Source organism: Protopterus annectens, chromosome 10.part0 (assembly GCF_019279795.1).
Source record: "Protopterus annectens isolate FY-2018-M chromosome 10.part0, PAN1.0, whole genome shotgun sequence".
In the NCBI taxonomy this organism is placed as follows: domain Eukaryota; kingdom Metazoa; phylum Chordata; order Ceratodontiformes; family Protopteridae; genus Protopterus; species Protopterus annectens.
The window spans coordinates 1,728,585,873-1,728,601,551 of NC_056744.1; positions in this window are offsets into that span (position 1 = coordinate 1,728,585,873).

The window sequence follows — 15,679 nt, forward strand, 5'->3', positions numbered from 1 at the left end:
TGGGTATTACCAGGCAGACAATAGTCCTATGATGCATTTCTTCTTGAAGGGAATCCCCCATTAGCTGTTCCACTAAACATGTGAGGTGGGTGTAGGGGTGGTCTATCTTCTCTGCCAGCAGAGCATTCCCCCCCCCCTGTGTTAGGTCTTCTGAGCTCCACTATAGTTGCTCTCCATAAGGATAGTTCCACAGCTCACAGTGTGATTGCATATGGCAACATGGGCTCAATAGTCTCAAGCCTCACATAGTCCTACTAGGTGTCACCTATGTGCTGAGGCAAATACTCCCCTCCAGGATGGGCAAACCAGCAGAACCTGCTCTCTCCCATCCTCCTCTGTCAGTCTCTGTAGGCACCAGGGCTGCTATTTGAACTCACGTTACCTGTAACATAATCAGGGCTTCATCCTTATTTGCAATGGACTGGCTTAGAAGCACTTCTTTTGTCTTTAAAGTCTCAGTTATTATGATATTTAACTTTGCTGGTACATCATTAAAATTACTTTTCTATATTGTACTTATTAGGATAAAATAACATGCAGTTAAAGTTAATTAAAACAGTTATATTTGAATTGATAGTAGATTTTTTTTCCTTTTCATGCAACTGATGTTTGACTCTTAAGTTCTCATTTTAAATTATTTTTTGCCTAACAGAATTTTACTAATCAGGTCTAAGTAAAAAAAGCACAAACAAACAAGCAAATGAAACAGAAAAAAACTAAAACACTAGTGGAAAAAACTTTAACTACTGACACAATTGTGTGCATTTTCCATATATAATTGCAAATATGCAATCAGTGCTTAAAATGTGACAGATGTTGTGAGATGAACATATCTTGTGATTTCAGAGCTTTATTCCAGGATTGCATCCTATAAAATCTTTAATGTGTATAATCACCATCTTTGCATTGTTATTCTTAATCCATGGCCCAAGGAGCAAAATGAGAAGCTTGTGTTCTAATAACATAACCACAGACAAAGGATTCAGTATTTGAACCACATACTAACTGTGTTAAAAGTGAAAAAGGTGTTACAGAGAAAACTATGTACGCTTCTTGCTTATTTTGTAACAGATTTGTGTGAAACAGAAGCATCAAATACTGCTAAAGAAAATATTTTATGCAAAGAGTTTTACAATGCTCACTTTAGAGATTGATTTAGTGCAGAATTAGTATTGTATATGTACAAAATCATATTGGATTGTTTTCATTTTGAAATTTAAATGGTATAATGATGCTCTTTATGGAGAGCAAAACAACCTGAGAACTGTAAGTTGAATAATAAATATTCCATTTTGACAAAGGACAAGAAGGCAAAAATAGAAAGGAATTTTTAATGTGTCAGGCTTAAACAATTTACTTTTGCTCAAGAGCTGGCAGATAATTATTGTGATCAGAAACACCACTCCAGAAAATCTGATTTCTATACCAGCAGCAGTGAGGAAACAATGGAAATTATCCCAAATTGCCCTAAATTGCTTGTCATATTTGTCAAAATAAAACTGGGTGACACGCTCTCCTGCCTTGATTCCTGTCTAGTACCTCCTTTGTTCTTGTACAGGTCTATCTTTACTGTTTTTCTTGCTACAGACCTTCTTTTTTTAATGCCCTTATTTTTACCTTCAAAATGTTTTACTCTCTTGAAGTATGTTTTTCCCCAGCTGAAGCCTGTTGTTATGGTAACCAAAGTTACAAAATTTGCCTCTAGTACCATGGTACCAGAAACAGTGTTGTGCAACATTTTCATGGACAGCATTTTTGTTTATAATGATGTTCGGGGGAAATGGTATTTATAAAGTATTGTTGTAACCACCTTACCAATTTAATATACGTAAAAGTCTATACATTCTTACAGAAGTCATTGATTCATTTGTAGTTATCAGCCTGAAAGGCATCAGAGCATACACATCTGTGTGTGTGTGTGTGTGTGTGTGTGTGTGTGTGCGTGTGTGCGTGTGTGCGTGTGTGTGTGTGTGTGTGTGCGCATATGATGTGGATGTCTGCATGCATGTATATGGGTGTCGTGTGCATGTGTATTTGTGTGCAGTATTTTTCAATACCCAAAAGCATTCTTCTGTTGCTTTGACTTACAACTTTTTTCTTTGAATCTCTCCATCTTAGAAAAAAAAACAGATATTTTAGTAGCAAATAATCATTTAACCCATGCAGTCTTTCCTAAAGCCCTTAGCTACTGTAATAGCAAGACCTCTAATTGGCCTCTTGCCTGGCTGCATTGTTCATTTACCAGGATTTCTTTAGTACATTCCATGCACCACTAAAATTGGTGCCTTTCTAGTGCTCACAACCTCCATTGGGAGGCTATTTCAGAATTCCAGCACCATTTCTGCAAGAAGAATTTCTCCAGGCAACAGTGATACCTTGTCAATGTGTAATACATTAGTTTCAGTTTTAATTCTCTGTAAATCCTATAAGGCACAGAGGGGATTTAAGGGTTTCCACTTGTGGTTATGCTGCATTATTTTTTCCTTCTTGGTCTGTAAAGTATCTTTCACCGTTTTGACATTTTCTGCTATCATATTTCCGAGATTATGGGTAGATATTTTGCAGAAAGGAAACAACACTATTATTTTTTTCAAATAGCACTTCTCATGAATAAGTACCGAAGACTTCCTAGTTGAGCTATCATATTAATGCAAATAAAACTGAATGCTACCGATATACTTAGAACAAATTTTTAAAATCATGCTTTACTATATTTCCCACGCAGTCTGACAAAATGTATTACTAATAGAAAATTAGACTACTGGTTACAGTATCATGAAAGGAAATGATTCATTCTGCAGATGTTACATAAATCTATTTGGGATGCCCCACTTTACAGCAATGAAATAAAGCATAGGTGGATACCATATATCTCACTCAATGACATTTTGCAAAGAGTTACATACTGGTACTGCAAAATGTAAATGATGTTAGTTGCATCAATTGTCTGGACTTATTACCATGAAATTAAAATTCATGCTTTCAGGTTTAATTTGTCTTGCTTCACATTTTAACTCACTTTATACAGTCATCTGTGGCATATTATAATCTCTTATAAACAGTTTTTAGAGAATTTTTTTATTACTTTATTGCTTTGGTAATAAGTTTCCTTTTTATGCTAAGTGAAACCTACTTACCAACGATGTATAGTGTTTTATACAACACAGACCACATGGGGCTTGACTGTAACAGGAACATATATATCCTACTTGTCCTTAAAAGTACCTGTCTCACCACTTCTGGATTCACTATTTAACAAACAGGTATGGTTAGCTGGTCTTTTTCTTACTTTCTGCATCACTTTTATACTTGACAAGTATATGCCAGGAAGTGTTTCCTTAGCTCTTGCATTGTTTTTTGAGAAGGGGAGTGGGTGTAAATGTCACAGTCAATGATATCTACGTAAATGATGGCATGTTACCCATGACTTAACTATTAAATCCTCAGTTTATCCATAACAGTAGCTCTCTGAACGTTCATTTCTGCCTCTGATTTTGTCTGGTGCAGCTCCATGTCACTTTTTGTGCTTTACCCACTAGACTGATGTTGCAACTGACTGTAATTACTGGAAAATGGCGACAGGAAGGCACTGGACATTGATGCACAAGAGGCACAGGATGGCCTAACTGCATTGGCTAAAAATTGTGCTGTTTAAGTCTAAGATAATAAGAACACCAAACCAGTAATGTAATCCTTCATGACATGAATGAAAAATTAAAAGACACACTGGAATACAATTGTCTTCTGATGGTTATTACTATTTTTGTATTATGCAAACACTGTTGTACTGTTCTTGTCACTTGGCTCAGGTCATGCCAGAAAACTGCATGTCTGCCAGTTGATGGCAAAGGCTAAAGTTGTGAGCTATAGTTCCTGTGGTACAGGGTTTGATTCCCTCATCCCTCATGTGCTTAATGTGTGACCTTGTGCAACTCACTTAACCAGACAGTGGTTGGTGGTAACTGGGAATATGGGATAGGCTCCTTAATGGCCCCCTAGACAACTCACCTAGTAAATACTTATGCACTTATAAAGCTATAAAAGGTTAGACAGACTAACACATTTACCCAATTAGGGAATATTAAGTAAATAAATAAAGAAAGAAGAATAAACTGTTGTCTCACAGATGAGATTTCAGTATGTCACTGATATGATACTGAATGGCAGCATTAGTTTCATTAGCCTACAGCGACCAATCACAAGAGACAATGTAGCTGAAACTGAGTTTTTGTGTCTGCTTGACAAAAGTCAAAGTACTTTGAGCAAATTTACAGATAAGGGTCTATCTAAAAGAACAATTATGAAAACAAAGTTTTGGATCGAAAGGGCATAAAAGAACTGGGCAATGTGCAAATTAAAATACGTACCGTCTGAAAGATTTAATTTTCTGTTTTTGGACTACTTAGAAAAAGAGACTCATTTATATTTGGTCTGACACAATCAGCCAAAAGCTATACAGCCAGAGTACATGCTCATATTTGTACATTATCATTCTATGCATATGATATAGTATAGTTTAATCAGTTGATGACTTATGGATCAAAGCTCATTCTTCAGGACTAAGTGACTGAATGAACCCTGAACACTGTCATACATGGGTAGACCCAATGCACCTTCACATTGTATTTTTAAGATCTTACAGCCTTTGAGAAATGTTTAAAATAATTTTTAGAAAGTTCCATCCAGTTGGCTAGTTATGCAAGAATGGGCTTTTTGGACCTCAACAGATCAGCCAAACATCTTGTGCAATACATTGCATAAATTTATATTTTCATAAATCAATTCTGTATTTTCCTGCCACAGTCACATTTTTATAATCCAGACACTGTTTTCCTAACTGTCAGTGAACAGAATGCTTTTTATGGTATTTGACAAGATAGTATTTAAGCAAAACTTACTGGTACGCCTTCAGGCTTGTCTGATTCACCAAATCAAAAGGTGGTAGAACTAAGAGGAAGTGTAGCCATTATCCTTAAATATACACAGGTTCCCCTCAATAAATAGGCCATAATCCTCAAACATATGCTGGTCTTCCCTTAATAAGTAGGCCATAATCCTCAAACATATGCAGGTCCCCCTCAATAAGTAGGCCATAATCCTTAAACATATGCAGGTATCCCCTCAATAAACAGGCCATAATCCCCAAACATATGGAGGTCTCCCCTCAATAAACAGGCCGTAACCCTCAATCATATGCAGATCTTTCCTCAATAAATAGGCTATAATTCTCAAAGATATGCAGGCCTCCCCTCAATAAATAGGGCATAATCCTCAAATATATGCAGGCCTCCCCTCAATAAATAGGGCATAATCCTCAAACATATGCAGGTCTCCCCTCAATAAATATGCCATAATCCTCAAATATATGCAGGTCTCCCCTCAATAAATAGGGCATAATCCTCAAACATATTCAGCTCCCCCCTCAATAAATAGGCCATAATCCTCAAACATATGCACGTCCCCCTCAATGAATAGGGCATAATCTACAAACATATACATGTCTCCCCATAATAAGCATACTCTGAATGGGTCATTGTTATGAAATGAAGTAACAGTAGACACTTAGAGAGAAATGTTTCAGTCTGAACTGTCAAAACTTTCTTCAAGCAACCAGTTTTTCATCTTCAAAGACACAGTGGATATGGACATCCAAAAACTTCAACTACTTATTTATAGACAATGTCATTCCATATAAATATAATGTATTTATATTATTTATTATTTATTTAATATTTTAATTATTTAAGTGATTATAAGTAAGTTTTTGGAATGTCAATGTGAGGTAATGACACTTTATTTCAGAGAAGAGTGAGAAGGTTAGTGTCTTGTTTTGAGTGCTTTCTCACTCTTCCTCAAGTCTGTAAAGATCTGGGAGACACACACACACACACACACACACACACACACACACACACACACACACATGCACACATGTGTGTGTGTATCTAGTTGTGAGTGTGGGAGCTTACTCCCACATTAGGGGGTGAGAGCTGTATTATTAGTGCAGCATGAGTGCACTGTGATGTAGTTGATGTGACATAGTACTAATAAGTTTTTTTTTTGTTGGCTGTGGGTTTGGGTAAAGTATTTGGTTTGATGTGTAGTGTTTTTGTTTCTGTTTGTGTTAGTGAATACATAATTGGGAATGGAATGTGTTGCTGTGTGTGTTTTGGCTGATAGTAATCCAAGTGTTTGATGTCAGTGTGTTTGTGTGTCATGCACTGCTCACAGAATCATATATATATATATATATATATATATATATATATATATATATATATATATATACCCAAAAACAGAAAGGTGCACGTCAGAACGAATGTGGTGCTCGAAATACACACATAATTAAAAAAAAATCACAAAATCCAGCACTCTCAAATAAATCAAACCTTGTTGTATATATTCCAGGAAGAAGGGACCTAAAAACACTTGAATAAGTGTATTAAAGCTTTATTCCAGTAGAACAAACATTCAGGCAGCTTGCATAGCGGCCATTCGGCTTCTATAGCAGATGTTGTTTTAAATGCAGTTTATACTAATCCTTTCTTTAACCTTATAATTGTGCTGTTCACATTTACATTGTTTATGTTTTAGGTTTTAGAAAAGTTTTATTTAGGTCCAAAGGATGGTATAATTTCTAGTCAAGTGCATTTAAATGAGTATTGCTAGAGGACTATTATTGGTTGGCAGTATAAAAAGTTTCAGTTTCCTGATCTTTATATCTTTATAATCACATAATAATTGAGTCATTAATTATTCCATTTGCTGTGAGACATACAAGCTCACCTAAGCCTGTTCTGAGATTTTGGTCTAAGGATGTTTGCTATGACATAAAAGCTTAGTTGTTAATTAAAGTTTATTTTTCTTTTCTTATTTTGTATTACTGAACCATTTGTTTTTGTAATGCTTAAATTCTGTTGTCTCAGGATCTGTAAAATTATTAAACAGTTTTAGTATACTGTTTGATACATTTTAAATTAGTAAATTATGATTATTTTTTTCTCTTACTCAAGCTCTTGCTGCTGAAATACCAAACAAAACAAAAAAATATATATTTTGTTGGGATACTGAATGAACTTGCCAGAGAGGAGAATATAATCAATTTGTTATTTATGGGATGAGGTCAGAGCCTGCCATGCAACAATTGTTTTGGGAAGATACTTAGTTTGGTTAACCACCATGTGCATCCTACAGAATTGTGTGATTAGAATTTATGTTGTACACATTCAAAATCCAGGACTTTATGTACATCCATGGAAATTATGCTTATATACCGCTTGGGATCTGACAATCTCCCTCCGAATAGAAATGGGTTGTAACAGTAATGAAATGATATTCTGGAAGTACAATAATGAGATGGCTTGAAACAAGCTTATATGTATGTCTACAAATAGAAAGGAAGGTAAATAAGGCCACATCTCCATTTTGCAAAGTTTTTAAAAACTTGTTTTCATTGTTGTGGTAAAGTTCACCACATACAACACTGCTGGTTGTGCCCCATGCACAATGCAACATATGATGATAAGTTCTTACATCAATATACCTGGAATTAAATTAAGAGAAAATACACCTTGAGTGAGCTTTGTCATCTAGATGATTTTTTTTCTCTTGCTTACTATTTTCTGATTACTTTTTTGTACATTTCTTTGAGTAACAGTTCACAGAAAAGTGTACTATATGAAGCTATTTTTTTTAAAGTTTCAGCTCAAACAAACAAACAAACAAACAAACAGACAAACAAAAATGTTTTTCATTCGACACCCACCTATGTATGAGACATCATCTCTCCAACCCCTCTTCCCTTTATGTGACAGGGGAAATGTAATCCTATACCACTTCCTAACTGCATAAGTGGGGGGGAGTAGAGGGCAGTTTAGACACTAGGAGCCATTGCCAGCACATAAACAAAAACTGTACTGGCAGTCATTTCCTATGTAAAAAGTAAGTGAGCAATTCCTTGTCCAGATAATATACAAACCATTGTAAGGAAACCTTCCTGATTTGGTCAAAGTAATGTTGTCCACGTGTCCTACTCCCTTTTAATGAGATAGATTAGTTTTTCTAGTGTCAAATCAAAGGCCTCGGCCTGTATATGTTCCTATACTACCCTGAGTGTGTAATTCTACAAAGAATATACATAAAAAGAATAATGAACAATGACAATCTCACATATTTGAAGCACATTATATACCAGCTGTATTCTTAAATGATCTTGAGTGAAAAAGTAGATGCATTGCATGGCACAAAATATGAAATAACAGTAACAGAGCGTTAAGTAAAAGATAACTAAAGTACATTTTATTATAAAATGTGGTTTTGAACTATTCCAACTGCTTTTATGTCAGGTGTTGATTTATTGTCATTACTGAAGCCTCTTCTGATATGTACTTTACTTATCTTTTACTTAATGCTCTGTTACTCTCTGTTATTTCATATGTTGTGCCATGCAATGCATCCACTTTTTCATTCAAGATCATTTAAGAAAACAATTGGTACATAACATACTTCAAATGTGTGAGATTTCCATCATTCATTATTCTTTTTATGTATATTCTTTGTAGTATTACACACTCAGGGTAATTTTTTTGTTGAGGAGGGTTATTGCATATTGCCATTTTATATTGTTTGCTAAACAGTATTATTTAACATTGGCTGTTTCTACAGACATCGTTCATAGTTTATTCACTACAGTAATTTGCTTTCAGAGATATTATTGGTCACTTATTCTCATGACCTATAAGCTACATTGTATAGAAAACATTAACAAAATACTTTGTAGTGAAAACATTATCTTTAGACATGATACAAGAGACAAATAGGGCAAGCATTGCATTTTAGGATCAGACACAATATCCACTCATTAACCCAAAAGTATTCTGGAGCACTTAGCTGAGCTGTTTTCATTTGTTTACAATGTACATGCTATGCACAATTTCAACAATTAACTGGAGATGGCAACATTTCTAGTCACACCTCAAGGTAACAAACTTTTACTTCATTTGCTGTATTAACAGCTAATGTTCCTGTTATCCCTTAGTGTTTCTAACATGTCACTTAACACTACTTTTATAAAATTTCTTGCAGGCAGTGTATGTCTTGCATTTCTATACAAAATGTTACATAAGTCAACTTTTCTTGTAATATTATGTGTTTACCAATTTTACCATGTTTCAACTTGTTAACAGTTTGATTTTTTCTGTAGACAGATCATGCCTTAAAAGGTGATGCTGTGGTCTATCTAACTGCTTAAAATAAATAAATAAAATAAGTATCAGTTGACCTGAACCACCATGTATATCAACATTTTCATATATGTGCGCATGTGTGCTCACACACACACACACACACACACACACACACACACACACACACACACACACTCTCTCTCTCTCACAAGTCAGACATATACATTTTGAGAACATCATTTTAAAAATAACTGCAGTCATATTTTATGTTGCCAACATGTTCCAGCTAGATGCTTGAAATACAAGGTTCAAAATAAGGATAACACTAAGACTGGACCACAATAACAATCCCCTTTTTACTGAAAAATAATCCAATTGAGAATTATTAGATTTCAAGGTTACTATTACCTTCAAATTGAGTTTTATCTTGGCATAGATTTCTGCAATGCCACAGCATTAGCTCAAATGAAAAAGGATTCCTTTTATGAAAGGAGTAGCCCTCCTTTTTTAGCAGTGTCATTTATTTGTACTGCATTTGTTTTTAATAGTAAGAAAAGGATGATTTAGAAAGCTGATCTGTGTATATTTTAGATGTATATTAATACACTCAGTTTGCTATTATTCATTTCGCAAACTACAGTTTGCATTTTCTGTGTAAAAATGGGATATTTGTACATTCGGATTTGTTAGATCTTTATTGCTTTTTGCAATCATTTTTATACAGAAGGAACTTGCCATATGCATGCACTCATGCACACAGTCACACACAAGAGCAGATGCACATACATGTACACACACACGTATACACACACACACACACACACACACACACACACACACACACACACACACACACACGCACACTCTTAATTACAGAATATGATATTGATATATGCAGTACACCCAAACTTGACTGCAATCAACCACAAGCCAGAGAAGGATATAGCTGTATGCCTTTTCCTCACCATATCAGTGTTGCTCATAGGCGACTGGTATATCTACAACTGATAAGAAATCTAAGCTGTGGGGAAAAGTGAAAATTAAGAAATAAAATTAAGAGTAGGCATGACACAAGAGTCTGACAGGTTTGGGTAGCATTAACTGTTTTTGCTATGTGGACCTTTCAGCATGTGATGGGGGAACTGTAATCCTACACTACGTCCTTCGTGTGATGCTGCTACATGTGGAAGACCATATTTGTTTTCCATGGCCAGCAGAGGCCAGAACCAATACTATATGGGCATTTCACTCACATCCATTTCCAGAGGTATAATATAATATAATATAATATAATATAATATAATATAATATAATATAACCACTGACATAGTCACTCACATAGTCCATGTCCCAGCATTAAGTGTAACATAATATAATATACTAATTATAATATAATATAATATAATATATCCACTCACATAGTCCATTTCCCAGAGGCAAGTTTAATATAATATAAATAATATAACACAATACAATATAAAATAATGTTTTAATAAGCTGAACAGCTGTATCTGTGTCTTGTTTTTCATTTCTGTTTTATTATATTGCTTAACTATTTTATTTTTCTTCATTTGATATCATATTTTAAATGACTGGTTCAATATATGACTGATAGCATTTATGCTGTTTTCATATTTTTCCATATTGTAATAATTTGTTTTGCTTTGTTTTGCTTCTATTTAATGTAATATTGTGATAAGCAGTGCTGTATATAACAGAATAATAGGGCTCTTTTTTTCTACATGAGTGGTTGCCTCCTTCCCCTGTAACTTAAGTAAATTGACTCTTACATTAAGAGCTGTATTACTTACCTTATAACTTTAGGACACCTTAGGAAACCTTGTAAACTGCAATAGCCCCGCTACGTTTGCCCTCGCTACGCTCGGGCTCTCTTCGCTCCTCTCCCTGCCCCCAATTTCCTCCCACCCCCAGTACCTCTAAATTTATAGTACTATAGCCACTCCCCCACTTTCTGGATCCTATCTGCTTTCATCTGGGATAATTCCACCTACCCCCATTCTACTACCTACATTTTAATAGCACCTATTAGCTTTCATCTGGCATTCTCCCATCCCCCTTCCAGTACCTTTACCTAACCACTCTATCTTCTGGTGTTGCATCACCAGGTAAAACAGTTCCTTAACTCACTAGCTGAATCACAGATAATGATATACTCCTCTTTACTACCCCTCGTGTTCACACCATACCTCCTTACCTTGTATGAAAACCGGTTTCTCACGGGATTTCAGGTCCCAAAAGGCCATACTATCACCCCAGTTGTAAATCCTTCCACCTTCAACCATACTTACAGTACCAGATCCAACATCTTGTTCAGTCTATCAACATCTCAACCCCAGGCACATTAGCTCTAGATCCAAACACTACCACAAACTAATAAACAAATTCCTGAAGTTCATCACCAAGTATAGACTCAACCTAATACTTGGTGGTGATATTCACCCCAACCCTGGCCCACTCACTTCAGATACACATACCCCCTCTACTTGCAATCTAAGCTACAAACCTACAATTAATAGGCCAACTAACTCTCTCCTAGTCTGTCATCTCAATATTAGAAGCATTAATAACAAGGTACATGAATTGCATGCACTTCTGGAAGTCCACTCCCCTGAGATTCTCTGTTTATCTGAAACCTGGTTAAAACCTAACACTAAAGACAATGAAGTGTTAACACCTGGGTACAACATACACAGGCTGGATCGTGCTTTGAGGAAGGGGGGTGGGGTAGCTGTACTCTATAAATCTGAGTTGAATGTCACCATAAATGTAATACAACCACCTCAGATTAATAACTCAGAGATTCTTGCCACCAAATTGCAACTTAATAAAAATAAATGCATTAATATCATCTGTATGTACATTCCCCCAGGTAACAATATATCTACATTTGAAGATATCCTGCACTGGCTATCATGTCACTACCCCCAATAAACCCTACTACTTGGAGACTTTAACATAGACTGGGGCACCTGTTCCTCAGAATCCTCTACCACCCATATTAATCTGCATGCATTTACACAAATTATATCCACCCCTACCAGGATAGGTAAACCCAACCAAAAAGAAAGTATACTTGACTGGGTACTCATAAATAGTCACCCCCAACTGTACACCTCTGGTACCCTCCTTGATGGCCTAAGCGATCACCTTCTCACATATGTAATTAAGCACAAAACCATTAATTCCCAACAACCCTTACTCAGAAAGGTTAGAAACAATAAAAACTTTGACCCTGCCCAAATTCCAACAAGAACTAAACTTATGTAATTGGTCTATTCTAAAACACCTCCCCTTAGAGGAAGCAGTAGCATACTTTAACAACAAATTCCTTGAGATCCTTGATTTGCATGCACCTGTTCATTCAAAGAGAACCAAGGCAAAAACTGCGCCATGGCTTTCTAAAGAGTCTAAAGTCAAAATTACCCTTAGAAACAAAGCATGGGCTTTATGGCATTCTTCTAAAGACCCTCAAGATTACATTTAATACAGGCAATCCAGGAACGAAACCAAAAAAATCAATTTTACAAGACAAAAAAACAATACTACTGTAATTTACAGACAGTAAATCAAAATAACCCTCAGAAGTTTTGGGGAGGTTTAAATAATCTACTACATCCTGGACAAACTTCAACCCCAATCCCTGCTGCTACTATTGATAAAACCCCTGAAGATGTTTCTGATAGTTTTAACCAATTCTTTACTGAGACAATTCAAGCCCTAGCTAGCCAACTACCTCCTAGCTCCCCTGGTCCTGAAAGTAGCACCCCTAGAAACCTACTCGCTTTCAGCTTCCAACCAGTCACCACTTCACTTATCCGTACCTTGATCAAAAAATTAAAACCCACTACACTTTCTGCTGATCAACTCCCTGCCGAGTACCTACAAAAATCAGCTGATGCTATTGCTTACCCCGTCTCAATACTAATCAATCAAACCATAGTAGAAGCTAAAATTCCCACCATCTGGAAAATATCCTATGTAATCCCACTTCACAAAGGAGGCAGCTCTAGTGAAGTCTACAATTATAGGCCAATAGCTATACTCTCTCCACTTGCAAAGATTATGGAAAAATGTATTCATAGACAACTCATGCACCACCTAATCCAGAATCACCTTATGGCAGACACTCAGCATGGCGTCCGTCCTCATCACAGCACTACTTCAGCCCTCCTAGCCTTTACCAACACCATAAACCATAATCGCAACAATAATTATATATCCTCAGCCCTCTTCTTGGATTTTTCCAAGGCATTCAATATGGTTGATCACCAACTTTTTATCCACACCCTGCAAACATTCTGTCTAGATACTGGAGCCCTTCAATGGTTTCAATCCTACCTGAATGGTCGACAGCAGGCTGTCCTCTGGCAGAACAAACTCTCTAACCTTCTACCTAACACCCTTGGAGTACCACAAGGCTCTATACTAGGGCCCTTGCTGTTCACCATCTTCATTAACTACCTTTATACTGTCATCCCAAAAGTCAGCTGTACCCAATATGCTGATGACTCTACTCTGATTTGTTCAGCCACATCTCCAGTAGAGTTATGGTTAGCTACCCAGACCACCTTTAATACAATAGAAAACTGGCTTTCTGAACATCGTCTGATCCTAAATCTCCAAAAAACTAAAATGCTGTTATTTTCACCAACACGTAGGTCTACTGCTTTCACCTTTACCATAAAATCAAATGATGGCACAATAATCTCCCCTGACCCATCTACAAAACTATTAGGTGTCATCATAGACAATAATCTAAAAGTTGACCTACATGTTAACCAAACTATCAAAACCATCAATAAAAACTAGGGTCACTTTACAGAATAAAAGCCTTTCTGACCCTTCCAGCTAAAATTGCCATAGCTCGCTCTCACCTTCTTTCAACACTTCTGTATGCATCCCCTCTACTCTCGAATTTAAACAAGACTGTCCTTAACAAACTCTCAATTTGCTACAACCACATTGCCAGGTTTGCCACTGGGCTGCCTTTTAGGACACATCATTGCATCAATCTAAATCAGCTTGGGTGGCTTGAACTACCCAGCCTAATCCAGTATAACCAACTGAGTATGGCCTATAAAATCCTCTATAATCCGGACAATACTCCTGCACTTAAAAATATTATCACTCCCTATAACAATCCTAGACTGCTTCGATCCTCTAACAAACTACTAATTCAGACTAGCAAAATTAATAACACAGCCGGTGATTCTCTCTTTACAAACTCTGTAAGTAGATCCTGGAATTCTCTTCCAGCTGATATTACCTTACTTTCCACCTTAGGTCAATTTAAAACTAGACTCAAACAACATTTGTCACTTAACTGGCTATGTCAATGTATCAAGCCTGGCTAACTCTCTCTAGAATGTGTAAAAATCTGTTAACCAGTTTACTGTGTAATTTAATTTAATCCTGACTTGTGCTCAGGATTAACTGTAACCTGTGGAACTTGTTTAACTTGCTTACTTATGCAATTTCTGTAAATAGTCTGTTTGTAATATGTAATGCTGGTATTATGTAATGCTGTATCTGCTTACCCTTGGAGCTTTTCTCCCCGGGCCTCCGCTGAAAATGGACATGCATCCAGTCGGACTATCCCGGTCAACAAATGTAAAATAAAAAATAAAATAAAATAATAGTATTTGTGTCTTTTTTGCATTACATTTCTTTGTTATTATTTTGTTTTACTGTTTTATTTCTCCCCATTTAATTTATTTTTCTGCAGGATTCACTGTGGTACAGGCAGAGATGAGGCACTGGCCACTGCACCAACTACTGGATTCACAGCAGCCCCAATGTCATCCTCTACAGAAGGTGACAAAGGTTACATCATGCAAAATGGCAAGGAGGGCTCACTTGTGGTCTCTCTTGCCATTTCCCTGAAGGGCATGAAGGCTGTTCCTCTGTGAGTGGAGGAACTCAAGTTGGTCTCCCTGCATAGGGTGCTATGGCTGTGAGGACCAAGGTGGACAGACAGCTAGGTGTCCACATTGTCACCCTGGAGCACCTCCATGAATGGCTTATGGAGTGAAGTAGTTAGCTATTCCCAGCTACTGGACAACCAGAGGTGGAACCCATGCATGACATCAGCCACAGAAGTGATTGACTTCTTACAGGTTAGACAGTGGGCTAGCTTGACAGGCCTTCCTCACCTGTCCTTATAAACATTATCGTGTCATTCCTCACCCATCATTATACACATTATTGTGTTATTCCTCACCTTTTCTGATACCCACTATTGCGTAACTCCTCACCCATTACTGTGTCATTCCTTACCTGTTCTTATACCCATTACTGTGTCATTCCTCACCTGTCCTTATACCCATTACTGTGTCATTCCTAACCTGTGCTAATTCCCATTATTGTGTCATTCTTCACCGGCCCTTATACCCATTATTGTGTCATTCCTTACCCGTCCTTATAGCCATTACTGTGTCATTCCTCACCTATCCTTATTCCCATTATTGTGTCAT